At 46.1% G+C, this 13,105-nt stretch overlaps 1 non-coding gene across 1 annotated transcript; it reads left to right on the forward strand.

Moving 5' to 3' along the window:
• The first annotated feature begins 7,638 nt into the window (after positions 1 to 7,638).
• Trnas-gga (transfer RNA serine (anticodon GGA)) lies at positions 7,639 to 7,710 on the forward strand. Its single transcript has one exon. It is a non-coding gene; the product is annotated as a tRNA-Ser (tRNA).
• Positions 7,711 to 13,105: the final 5,395 nt, after the last annotated feature.

Consider the following 13,105-nt stretch of genomic DNA (forward strand, 5'->3'; position numbering starts at 1 on the left):
CAGAGGAGAGAAATGCAGACAGATTGTCACGCATCACAGCCTCACCGGATAATCGCTTCCAGTCTGCGATCATTTGGTTCAATTACCACTACACGGGTCCAACTTTCTCTTACGTGATACTTATTGCGCGACTCTTGCCGACTGTGCTGAAGATCGTTTTGATGGTGTCTAACGTCTGATCAGTAGTTCTACGAAAAAGACAAGAGAGGCCGTGACCATCCCTGAGGCCCACAAGGAGAAGGTCATGACATGGTCGTGAAGCACAAGTGACTTTTCGGGAGGGTTCCCCTTCGGTAACTTGCTGATATTTTTGATCCGGAAATAGTTCAACATCCGTTTACGACTCCTGAGAGGCAACCCTGTCTCGAACAATCGCAGAAGGCTGCAAAAGGAAAGACGTTTCGTAAATTCGAGAGATACTAGATACAGGATAGATTGGTATCACTACTGCAATGCACTGTTATAAGGAACATCGCAACATTTGTGTGTGTTTGCGCTAACGTGCTACTTTCAGAAGGCATTGCCCGGGCAGTCAGCAGTTCTCACCCTTCTGGTACAGCTTGGGACAAAAGTTTACGGAACACGGCGTTGGCGTATTTCTTCATCGGAGCGGCCCCGTCATACCTGCCAAGAATAGCTTGACTAAGAAACAGGTGACTAGCTGTTCTCTCCATCTTTTAGTATGTGTGTCTGCTCCCGTATGCTGCTAGGGTGCTGCTCAAGTGGAGAAATGTCACATCCCGCTGTTCCGTAAACTTTTGTCCCAAGCTGTACTCGTGTGACAGAACTGTCACCCTTTTTATATTATTTACTGAATAGCTATGCAATTCTCCATAACTGATTCCCTTCGTAATATTTCTGTGACTTGGGTGGCGGCACCCTAATTCCCATAGCACAGGTGTAGTGTCTATGGGAGTACCGACAGTGGGCAAGGGGGCCTGTCTGCCCCCACGTCAAGGACACGTGTGAAAAATCTAGCTTCAGAGGTCGCCATGAATTTATCAGATGTCATAATATATGAATCTCTGAACACCCGCACAGCCTGCAGCGTTCGTCTCAAGGAAACAAAGAGAAGGGGTTGAACACTTTGCTCTCCCTGCAAGCGCTTAACCCCCCCCCCCCGCCTTCGTTGAAAAAAAAAAACTTGGGAACGGCCATGGTAGTGTACAGGCCAACTGACAGAAAGAACAGATGAAAGTCCCAGAAACCTTCGAAAAAAAGTACACGCCGGCCAACGCTATTCTTAAATCGACTGACATCACGGAAGATTTCTTTCACATTGTTCTAACAAAGTCATCATTAGTTTATCAATATTACCATGACATACCTGACACTACAACGTCACAATTCCCGGAAACTGTTTGTTAAGCATTTTAGAAAATTACTGGCAGAGGGAGCATTCGGTCACGGTACACCATCATTGCTGTGGGGTGCTCCTGGAACGTCTGCGAACAGACATGAGTTAAACGAGTAGAGATGCAAAAATACTCCAAAAGCCGGGAGACGACATAACTTGTTAAAAAAGTAGAGAAACTCCGACTTAACATAACAAAATAACAAGGTTTACTCAGACGTTTCGTCCGTCATGCGACAGACATTATCAGTGCCAAACTAAATGAGAGACTACAGAACCGGTCGCTATTTAAGGAGATGGGAGTACTGTTCGGGAAGTATTGTTCGGGGCCGGTTTTTGTTACAAACCGAGGGGTCACCACCTATGTGCCAAGACTCTAAAAGCTTTCTGGGTCCGCATCCTTGTTCTCGAGCCAAGGTGACCGCGTTGTGAAGTCAAAATAATGTCCCGTGTCCCAACAATGCTCAGTAAGCTCAGTCTCTACCGCGTTGCGTGCGTCGCGCTCTTTATGTCCCGCTTATGTTCTTTGAAACGAATGTTCCGTTTCCTGCCTGTCTCGTCAGTGTAGCACGTGTCACAGTCTTGGCATTGCACATTGTAGACTACTCCAGACTGGTCTTCCGGGGGAACGGGGTCCTTCGGTTTCAATATGAGACATCGAAGTTCCGTTATGTTAAGTCGGAGTTTCTCTACTTTTTTGTCCAGACAGAGGGCCAACCACAATGTTTTCAGTTTTAAAAAAATGATGAACGTATGTGCCTCAATTTGCCGAAGAGTACTAACTGTTATGATGCATGCAGCTTTTTTCCCAGTAAAAACGTACAAAAACACAGGCGCCCTCGTTCACTCTCGACTCGCCACCCGGGGTACAACGAGGATGAGAAGGACGACCGCGACGTCATACCGTCTTCGCGGTTAGTCGAGGTCAGCAGCTGTCCTTTTCTTTTTGTGTGTGAGGGCCTTTTCCTTTTCTAGTCGGTAAACCTGTTCCCTAGGGGGGATTGGGGTGAACGGGTGACCGTGCGCATGGAGAATTTCATTGTCCCGCCGTAGTCTACGTGTGTGCAATGCTTCTTCAGAGCCCTGAACAGCTGACTAGTGACCATGCTCTGAACAACTCAGCGAGCGCAGTCTCTGTAGCGTCAGCGCAAGGTCACAGGCTCGAACTGCTCTTCACCACCGTTGTGTATGGTGGCTCCTAATGGCGTATCTTAAATTCAATTTATGCGATAATTATGACTGTGAACCACTTCTCCTGGTGCACTTTACTGGACTCCTTAACAGTTTTACAGAAAGAAAACATTGTGTTAAAAACGACATCTGTATTACGTTAAGTGCCTGAGACGAAGGTGCGCTTCGCGGGTGAATGTTACTACGTAAATTGTGGATGGGCGGGAAATTCTTCGACTTGTTCCCTCGACAACAATACATAACACCATGCCAACACCTAAGCACATGTTGTTCCTTCTACATGTCCTTTTCTTATCACCGAAAGTGATCCTTATGGCTATGCCTCGTTTTTCGACTCATCGAACTGGTTCTTTCAAGAACGGATTATTTCACTACATCATCGAAAGTTCCCACATCGTTTTTCCAATCTAGGAATACTTGACTCTCGGTTCTGCAGCATTGCGGGAAAGCAGTCTTCCAAAGAGAACAGTCACTTTAATAGGAAGTGAACGCGTTTGCAGGCAACACGATTGTTTCTGAACCAGGCCCATGGTAACCTGTATTAATGTCAACCTAAGCAACCTTGCTGGTGCGTCGCACAGAAATCATGTAGGGTCACAGCACAGACACCTTTTGTCTGGCGACAGATGTTGTACCTGAATCTTCTACACACACGTACATAGAATCTGTAGAACAGCAGATCGAATCCAGTTTAGATAGGTAGGTATCTGGTCACAGCATGTTAACAACGCTGTACTGTTTTAGAAATCGACATTTCAAGCTAAATCGTTGTGGAAGAACACTTGTAGCTCACTTGTGGATATGGTCGCTTATGGGTTCACGCACTACCCTGAGTTCGAAATACGCAACTTTCAGAATACTCGTGCTGAGACACACAACTCTGAAGTCGTCGTGGTTCATTATGCATTCCTACTGCAGTGTTCTCGAGCTCCTTGAAGCACAGACATATTCGATTTATTTCGGCTTTGTGGCGCACGAAGCGCACCGGAACCTAAGGCAACAAGTGCATGATTAGATACTATGACACGAAATCTACGGATTATGTCTGGGCGTTCGATAAATGCACGCTAAAAAGTTGATTTACCAGTCTGTCGAAGTCAGGCAACTGAATGCATCATGTGCGCCCGATGTCTGTGGAGCTTTGACGTGGCTTCGCGTTTGCAGCACTGACGACCTTCCGAAAGCAAGTTTCCGAACTGCTTCGCACGCAACAAAATCTCGCTCTCACGGTCGCAGAAAGGTCGGTGAAAAGTGCCGGGCTCGGAGTCACGGCCATGCAAGGTTCGACGGCCATTTTGAAGACTGCTCACTAGCAAACAAACAATGTGATTTTTCCCTTCAGATGACGCCCCCTCGGAAGTCGCTGGGGAGGTGTGTAAGCTTAGCTCAATTGGTAGAGCCCTGGACGGGCAATTCAGAAGATGTGGGTTCGAATCCTACAGCTGGCTAACCTTTTCAGTGACTTTCATCTTTCATCGTTAATTTCTTAGGCAATTTGAGGCTTTGTATGTGCTTGTCCTTTCTATGTTGTTTCAGCCTCAGAACATCAGTTCTGTCATAAACAGCGTAACTTCTGATGCGGAAACAAGCTAAAGTTCAATATACACTGGCTAGATATCGGCGCCGATTGTTCTAGTTGATGGGCGAAAGCAAAACCGGTTTCCAGTCCCTGTTTGGCAAACTGCGCTACCGCGGACAGCCAAAATTTCTCTTGTGGCTTGGAGGCGCATTACAGTTTCGTAACACATGCGAAAGAAAAATTGGTCCAACATCTGGACATCTGGTCCTTTTAATCATGCGTCTATTTCTGGTGCCTATAAGAGGTTTCTTCCAGATTAATTAAGCTTGAAAATTATTGGGAGCACAAAAAAGGAAACATGAACGAACGGGAAAACAAATGGGCTAGGTAGAACATGTAATGGCAAGGTAGAACGTACTGAAGACAAGGACACAGGAAGCGTAGAACGCTCTCCGTGCAACCAAGCAACGTTCCACAAAATACAAAGCCCTGATCAGAAAAAAAAAAAAAAACTGTTTTCGTCGTGATGGTACAAGAAAAGCGCAGCGATGTAATTTCGAGGGTGGATAATTCAAGATTCAGTTTGACGAGAATTTTACCACAGAAGAACGCAGTGAGAAACAAATAACGGAGAAGTGCCCAAAGAAACACAGAACAGAGAAAGGTAACGCTTCCTCGAGTTTCATAAGCACACAAGACTCAACAACACAACAGACGTCATTATAGGTTAATACACGCACCATAATAACATCAATTCCAACATCATTAAAATATAGAAGTTTCGTTTTGTTTTGTTTTTACGTGGAAAGCAAGGAAGGATTCTACGAGGTGTCTTCAAGTCGAACCGGGACGTTTAATTTTTCGCAAACGTAAAATTAACTTACAGGCGAGAAATTAGTTTTATTTTCCAACGTAGTCTCCAGCTGCACTAATGCTCTTGTCTCAGCGTTTCACGAGGGCTTGGATGTCTTCAGCGTAGAAATCCTTTCCGGCGCGTAGCAGCCACGGTCGGACCGCATTCTTGATCTTGTCCTCGCAGCTGAAGCGGCGGCCCCCAAGGAACGCCTTCAGTGGCCTGAAGTGATGGAAATCGCTGGGTGCGATGTCTGGACTGTAAGGGGGATGTGGCAGTAACTCCCAGCCAAGTTCCTGTAAGGTGCGTGTCGTGAGTTGCGCGGTATGTGGGCGTGCATTGTCCTGTAGGAGGAGCACTCCTTTGGTGATGAGGCCCGGCCGCTTTTGCTTCAGCGACTTATGCACATCCCTGAGAACCTGGCAATAATATGCACTATTGATGGTGGTACCACTGCGCCGAAAATCAACATGAACAACGCCAGCCTTGTCCCAGAAAACTGTGGCTATGACCCTACTCGCAGACGGTGTGCTTCAGAACTTCTTGGGAGCTTGCGAGTCCAGATGCTTCCACTATTTTGATGCGCGTTTAGAGTCAGGAGTGAAATGGTACACCCACGCTTCATCGCACGTGATAATCCGACCAAGGAACGGCTGTCCTTCAGTGTCGAAACGGTACCTTAGCTCTTGGGAGGTTTCCAGTCTTCTCTGCCGGTCAAACACGGAGAGATGCCTCGGGCCCCAACGGGCACTAACTTTCCGTAACTGTAGGTGTTCAATGTTCCCACAGAAAGATCAGTATTTCGAGCCAGTTCGAGACAGGTTACCCGTCGGTCCTTGAGGATCACGAGCTTCACAAGTTGGATGTTTTCAGGAACCTTGACACTGGACTCTGAGCCGCCCCGGCCGAGATCGTCCTGCACTGATGCCGTCTCGGAACCGTTTGCACCACTCAGAGGCTTTGCGGCGGCTATGAGCCGTGGCCGTACTGAGGCTGAAGTCCTCTGTGAATTTCATATGACTTTACACCTTCATTCACGAGAAACTTTATGACAATTCGCTGTTCGATATGCGCGCTCACCTTGTTGTCGGCCATCTTGTTCATCACCTGTCTTCTGTTTTGCACAAACTTTGGACCACCACATGGTGAACGCGGAGGCCTGTCGCGTGTGAAAAGGAGGAGAAAGAAGTAGCGCGAGCCATTTGTACACTCAGGAGACAGAAAGTCCCGGTTTGACTTGAACACCCCTCGTAATATAGAAAGAATGACCTATTTTGGGCGATTTCGCGTGCCACCAAAAGATAGTGAATTATACATCATACGGATACGACCGTGGCACGCAGCATGTTCGAGGCTAACTGACATATGGTAAAACAGTAGCTTTAGCATGTTCACAGGGCACGATAAACAAAACCTCTGAAAGTGTGTTGTTACATTCCACCCTTCAAATGTGTCCTCAGCTCCACAAAACGCAAAATGCACACCGTTATGTGACAGAACGTCCACATATTTGAAAAGGCACGACAAAAGTACACACCTTGTAAGCAGATGCCTTCAACAACTGTGTAGCTCCACAAAAGCAAGAATGCACATAATGAGATGGCAGAACATTCAAATGGTAGAAAAGGCCATGACAAACCTTGGGAAAATGTGCTTCTTATATGCACCTCTAAAAGCACTCTTGGTTCGACAAAACCCACAATGCACACAACGCGACGATAAAACACCCACAGTTTCTATTGCAATTGTTTTGCAATGCTGAACACAAAAGAGTGTTGCAGCACAGAGTCTGCGGTTTTAATTTTTTTACAAGCCATTGCAGAGTGACGCTCCACACAGAGGGTATTGTAGCTTCCCAGGACATGGAATTCGAGTGTTCTCTATGAGCCTTGTAACGTTACTCTCAAACCCCCAGTCTTTTGTGCTCCCGTTAGCCTCGTTGACTGACCATTGAGATGAATACTGGCGGCTGCCGTCTTTAAAGGAGCATGGAAGTGACCCTTAACATGACTCGAAATCCTGCTTCATTTGTGAAGCTGCCCACAAGGAGTCACGATACAAAATATTTCCGATCTGCATCGTAATGTCACTGCGCAATACACTTTACAAAAGACAACGTAATTGGACGTCAGTCGGAGAACGGCAGCCGCGGGAGAGAGACACGAGCCCCGCGTGACGTAGAAGCTGCTCGGCGCCTTTTTTCTTTGTTTTTTCATCTCGGCTCGCACGCCGCATATACATGTTTGAGCTGTGCCGTTGGACGTCACTGGTCACGTGCCGTAGCCTGTGATACGTCACGCGGTCTTCGGCTTCGCTTAGGCGCTCTTCGGATGTGGATAACGTTCTTTAAAGCTGTGTGGAACGGAGCCTTGCACGTGCTCTCTGGGCTACTTGCGCTCATCGTTCTTTCGCAGGAGCTCATTTTATTTGATGTAGAAGACGTTGCATCAAAAAACTAAAAATATTTTTGGGGTCACTTCCATGCTCCTTTAATGAGACTGACGATAATGTAACATTCCATATAGTCGCATTAAAGAAGCATGGAAGTGACCCCAAAAATATTTTTAGTTTTTGCGAATGTTTACGTCGTTTACAGTCGCCCTGCCTCGTGTCTGAATGAGAGAGTGAGTGAGAAAGATGTAAGAGAGAATGGGAATAGCGTGGTTGGTTGTCCGTCCCCCCCCGTACTTGAGGCACTCAATGGCTCGAGGGAAGCGGCGTGCTGGTGTAGTGTAGTGGTTAGCATATCTGACCGGAAATCAGAAGACCCAGGTTCGATTCCTGGCGTCAGCACCTCTTTTCCCTGAGTTGTTTCCATTTGCGAATGCTGCCTTATGTTTGCATCGAGTTCGTAAATCTTTCTCCAGTGCGTACAAAAACTGTGATAAGATGTCTGAGGAGTTGGAACTTCTTCTCATGGAGGAGCTTCTGCTGTTGAAAAAGAAGCAGAAGATCCAACAACGGCGTAAAAGTAGAAAAAGGTGGTGGGTGCGCCCGTTGTGGCTCAACAGAAAGCAAGAGAGTGACTACTACACAGCTGTAAGCAGAACGCAAATTTTATAATCTGAAGACTTATTGGGGCCCTGTTTTGTGTTTTGTTGAGTCAGAGCCGTTACGAAGCGGACATGTGTGATGTTTTGTTTTAGATGAACGTCATGCTGGAGACCGGCGACATCACGTACTTCGTCAAACTTTTCAGAATGACACCAGAAAAGTTTCACTTCCTGCACAGCCTCGTCCAGAAGGACTTAGAAAAGCTGCATATGTGCCGAGAGCCTATCTCATCTGCCGAGCGCCTGGCAATCACACTGAGGTAATAGTGTGAAATTATGCACGTAAAGTCTCTAAGTCCACCACAATCCTTTCACGTCATCTGAGCGTTTTTCTTACACACCTCATACACCTCTCACCTTATATACCTCACATGTTCTGTCCTATGGGATAATTTGAAGGACCTGTATGTGAAGGTACAAAAAGTTACATTTTGTTTAGATATTTTGTACAATTTCATAAATCTCTTCATAGCTGTCTGACCACCTTGCTTTTTGTATGGAATTGTAGCGTCCCACAGAAGCCAAGTGGAGAGAAATTGCCTAAGGCTTCGAAAGAAGGTGGTGCCTCCCCAACTGCACCGGAGCGGTTGATGGGAAGCATGTGAAGACCACATATCCGAAGAATTCGGGCAGTATCTTTTACAATTACAAGGTCACAAAATGCCTCTCATCATCAAAATGTGACACAGCTAAACAACATATTTTCGCAGGGCACTTTCTCTATCGTGCTAATGGCCGTGGTGGACAGTCGGCACAAATTTCTACTAATTGACGTGGGAGCTGAGGGCCGGCAAAGTGACTCAGGGGTCTTTAAGGCATCAGCCATTGGACATCACATGGAGTCCGGGAGCCTGGATCTGCCTGGAATGTCGCTACTGCCCGGCACGAGAATTCCAGCTCCCCACGTTTTCATCGGGGACGAGGCGTTCCAGCTGCGACCAGGTTTTTTGAGACCCTATCCTGCTCGTGAGCTCACCAGCGAAAAAAGGATTTTCAACTTCAGACTCAGTAGTGCAAGGTATCAAACATTAGATTGATGTCCTAAGTGACTTTAAAGTATTCTGCAGAACGAACTGGTCCCGGAAAAAAAAGTTCGGTTGACAGTTTTAATAGAATTCATTGGTACAGTCTTTGATATTTTCGAAATCATAATTTCTATGTTAGTTAACTCTGTGTTTATCTTCTCTCCAAGATGATCTGACCTGTAGTCATTTTCTTTCCAGGAACTGCGTTGAAAATGCCTTCGGTATTCTGGCGTTGGCGGATATTGCTGCAGGCAATGAACCTTGACCCTGGACATGCGGAAAATGTTGTGAAAGCAACCTGCATTCTCCACAACTTCCTAATGGAACATTTTCAACTTCCTGAGGCATATGGAGATGAGGTCGACTGCTTGGGGAATGTTGCAGATGAAACTTGGCGCACCGAAGTGCAAGACATCCAACTCGACACTTTGGCCCCAACACATGCGCGCAACCACAGCCGAACTGCTGTCGTCTGCAGGGAAACCTTTACGAAATACGTTTGCAGTCGTGCTGGTGCAGTGACGTACCAGTGAGCAAAAGCCGGTTGCAGTGCCCCAAATTGGAGCAGCTAGGTTATGGACATGCATGCTCATGTATTAAAGTGAAACACATGATCCAGAATCGATATTCTTTATTTATTTATTTATTTATTCCATAGTACGTCAAAGGCCCCAAAGGGGCATTACATGACGGAGTGAAAGCACAACACATGTATACACAAAAGGGAAAAAATACAAACGTTGGTAAGAAAAAATAAGCATGTTGCGGCGAGGACAGGAAAACAATAGGATGCAATTACAATGCGGCAAGGGAAGTAACAAAAACATCAGGTTTAGATTACAACATAAGAGCATAGCTACGCAAAGGATATAGTAAAATGGTTATCAATTGCACGTTTAAATGATATGGGATCAGTAAGTGAGACGATCTCGGACGGGAGGTCGTTCCAAAGGCGAATCCAACGGGGCAGAAATGATCCTTGTAAATAAGCGTGTCGGCAAAGGGGGCGTTGTAATTTGTGTGCGTGGTCGTGCCGACCCGAAATGTAGGTAGCGTCACTGAGTAGGTCACTTCGTAAATCAGGGGAATGAAAGATTTTCTGAAACAGCGATAAGGAAGCGATTTTCCGGCGGTGCGATTAAGTAGGGAGCTCAACGCCCCTTTTCAACAAAGAGACACTGTTGAAAGGCGAATAATCGTTCCAGATGAAGCGTACCGCTGCGTTTTGTATTGACTCGAGAGCTTGGGAGAGAACAACCTGATAAGGGTCCCAGATTGGTGAGGCGTACTAACTTTGTTCCTACGAAGGTAGTATACGCCATCTTTTTTTACCATAGGGTTAGAAGAACGGAGGAGCCTACGCAAGTACCCTAGGGTTCGATTGGCCTCGCAAACAATATGGGAGTTGTGCGTAGACCAGGACAAATCACTCGTGAGATGTAAGCCGAGGTACTTGTACATGGTGACTCGTTTTAAAGAGGATGATCCGATAGCGTATGTAAAAACTGAAGGTTGGCGTCGACAAAAAGGCAAGACTTTACTCCTGCTTGGGAAGCTGCCAAGTGGTACACCAAGAGGATACCAGGTTGAGATCGTGTTGGAGTACGACAGCATCAGATGAGTTCAAAATAGTCCAATAAACAACACAATCATCGGCGAACAGTCGAATTTTGGAAGTAATACCAAGGGGGAGGTCAAGAGGAGTGGTCCTATGACGGAGCCTTGTGGGATGCCAGAGGAAACTGGAAGAAGCGATGAATGCGAAGAAGTGGCGATTACGTACTGGCTCATATCTAAAAGAAATTTTTTTACCGATGCCAATACATAAGGATCAAGATTAAGGCGCGACAGCTTGGCATAGAGTTTACTATGTGGTACCTTATCAAAGGCCTTGGCCAGGTCCAGCAAAACACCATCAATCTGTAGACCGGAGTCAAGACCTGACAGTATGTCATCAGATAAGCCAGCAAGCTGGGTCTCGCACGAATGATCCCTTCGAAATCCGTGCTGGTACGTAAAGAAAAAGGAGTTACGTAGAAGTGCAGAAGAAGAGCAGGTACGTAAAGAAAACGCTGTCAAATGTGAGACGATAACGTGCTCAAGGAATTTACGGGGAATACTTGTAAGCGATATCGGTCGGTAATTACACGGATTCGTCTTAACACCTGCCTTGTAAACTGGTATAACCTTGCCAATACGCCAGTCGGTGAGAATATCAGCAGTGGCTAATGACTGGGTTAAGATAAAGTATAAAATTTCAGCCGTAACATATTTAGTATTTTTCAGTATTTTGGAATTGATACCATCATGTCCACAAGATAAGCTGAGCTTAAGATTATCGATTAACTTAACGATGCCATTATATGATAAATCGATCCTACTCATTATGGGAAAGCCAGGTTCAGGGATTGGGGGCACAACCTCGACAGAGATGTTAGAGAAAGCAGAAGCGAAATAGGTATTTAGTACAGTAGCGCAGTCTTGAGGTTGGACTTCGGTGCCGGTGGGGCTCTCAATACGAAGGGTATGGGTCTGTGCGGGGCGTAGAACTTACCAAAATTTTCTGGGTTATCGCGTAACATGGAGGGTAGTGTGTGCTGGTAAAACAAGTGTTTGCTTGACTTGAAATGGTTCCGGAATTCAGACTCCGCCAGATAGTAGTTACTCCACGAGCGTTCATTTTTCGATGTCATAGCTTTCCTGTACAACATCTTTTTCTTGTTCCGAAGACGTCTTAAAAAATCGTGGAACCAAGGAACAGAATGAGTCTCCCTAACTGATAGTCTCGGAACGTGCGTATCCTCTAGTTCAGCTAGCTTATTTTTGAAAAGACACCAATTCTCTTCAACAGTTCTAGACTGAAATGAACAAGCGAACTCTTCACAGAACACGGATAGTTCTGCGTTTATTGCGTCATAATTACCTTTCTTGTAGTTTTTAATACTTTTCCGACGGGAACTGGGACGCACAACATTCATAGGAAGCGAAAGGTGAATGAAACTGTGATCACTCTGACCATGAAAAACCGATAAAGAAGGCCTAGCACCGCGTAATGTGGTTAGAACAAGATGGAGTATGTTCGAGGAATTACCTGAAACCCGGGTAGGTTCTCTGACCAATTGCTCAAGGTGGAAAGTGCAACACAGATCAGCAAATTTACGCTCTTCTGGGGAGCAATGTGATTGTACCCCTTCATCCCATGCGATGCTAGGAAAACCAAAGTCACCGAAAATGAGCAGGTCATGGGATGGATAATTGGAAACAATGTGGTTAAGTGTTATATGGAAATTATCCACAAAGTCGAGAAGGTCAGGGGGACGATAGCAAACACCGAAGATAACATTGCGAGATACGTGGCGTTGAACAGCCCAACATGCTTCAAGATTACAGGAAATACTTAATGATTGTGGGGAAAGAGTACTGCTGAAGGCTAACAGTACACCACCACCTCTCCGTTCAATACGGTCTCGTCGAAAAATAGTATAACTAGGAAGAATCTCATCGTCGCGGGTCATAGGACCAAGCCATGTCTCTGTCAACGCGACAATGTGGGCATTAGTATTAACTACAAAAGATAGCAATTCGTCAACTTTATTAGCAACACTACGAATATTGCCGCACAAGATGGAGTTATCGGGCCTATGACGTCACTGGCTAGAGGTTGTGGCAAGACGGGTTTGAGATCGGGTGACAGGGGGAACGGAAGGTGAGACAGGCGGCGGATTACCAGCAGCATTGCTGCTGGACGACCCGGGGACTACCACGGGTGCCGATGCGGGGCGCAGATTGATTAGTGGCTGTCGCTCCTCGTTTGTTTCGTGCCAAGTGTAAGCTTTATCATCAACAAAAAGTTTACATAAATCAAGCGTACTCGTTTGTCCTGTGCTCTTTCTTCACGGGCGCTGACCATTAAGTTCCTCCGAGCGAGTCGGACTCGCAGGGTAAAATCCTCACTAATAGAGTAACTAGTCGCCCTCAGCTTCCAAGAGTTCTTCAGTATTTCAACCTTCTCTATGTAGTTGAAAAGTTTCAAAATAACGGGGCGGGTTTTCCCATGCTGCTTCTCTCCTAGTCTGTGGACACGCTCAATACTCGTGGGATTAACATTCA

Source organism: Ornithodoros turicata, chromosome 2, assembly GCF_037126465.1.
Source record: "Ornithodoros turicata isolate Travis chromosome 2, ASM3712646v1, whole genome shotgun sequence".
Taxonomy (NCBI): Eukaryota; Metazoa; Arthropoda; class Arachnida; order Ixodida; family Argasidae; genus Ornithodoros; species Ornithodoros turicata.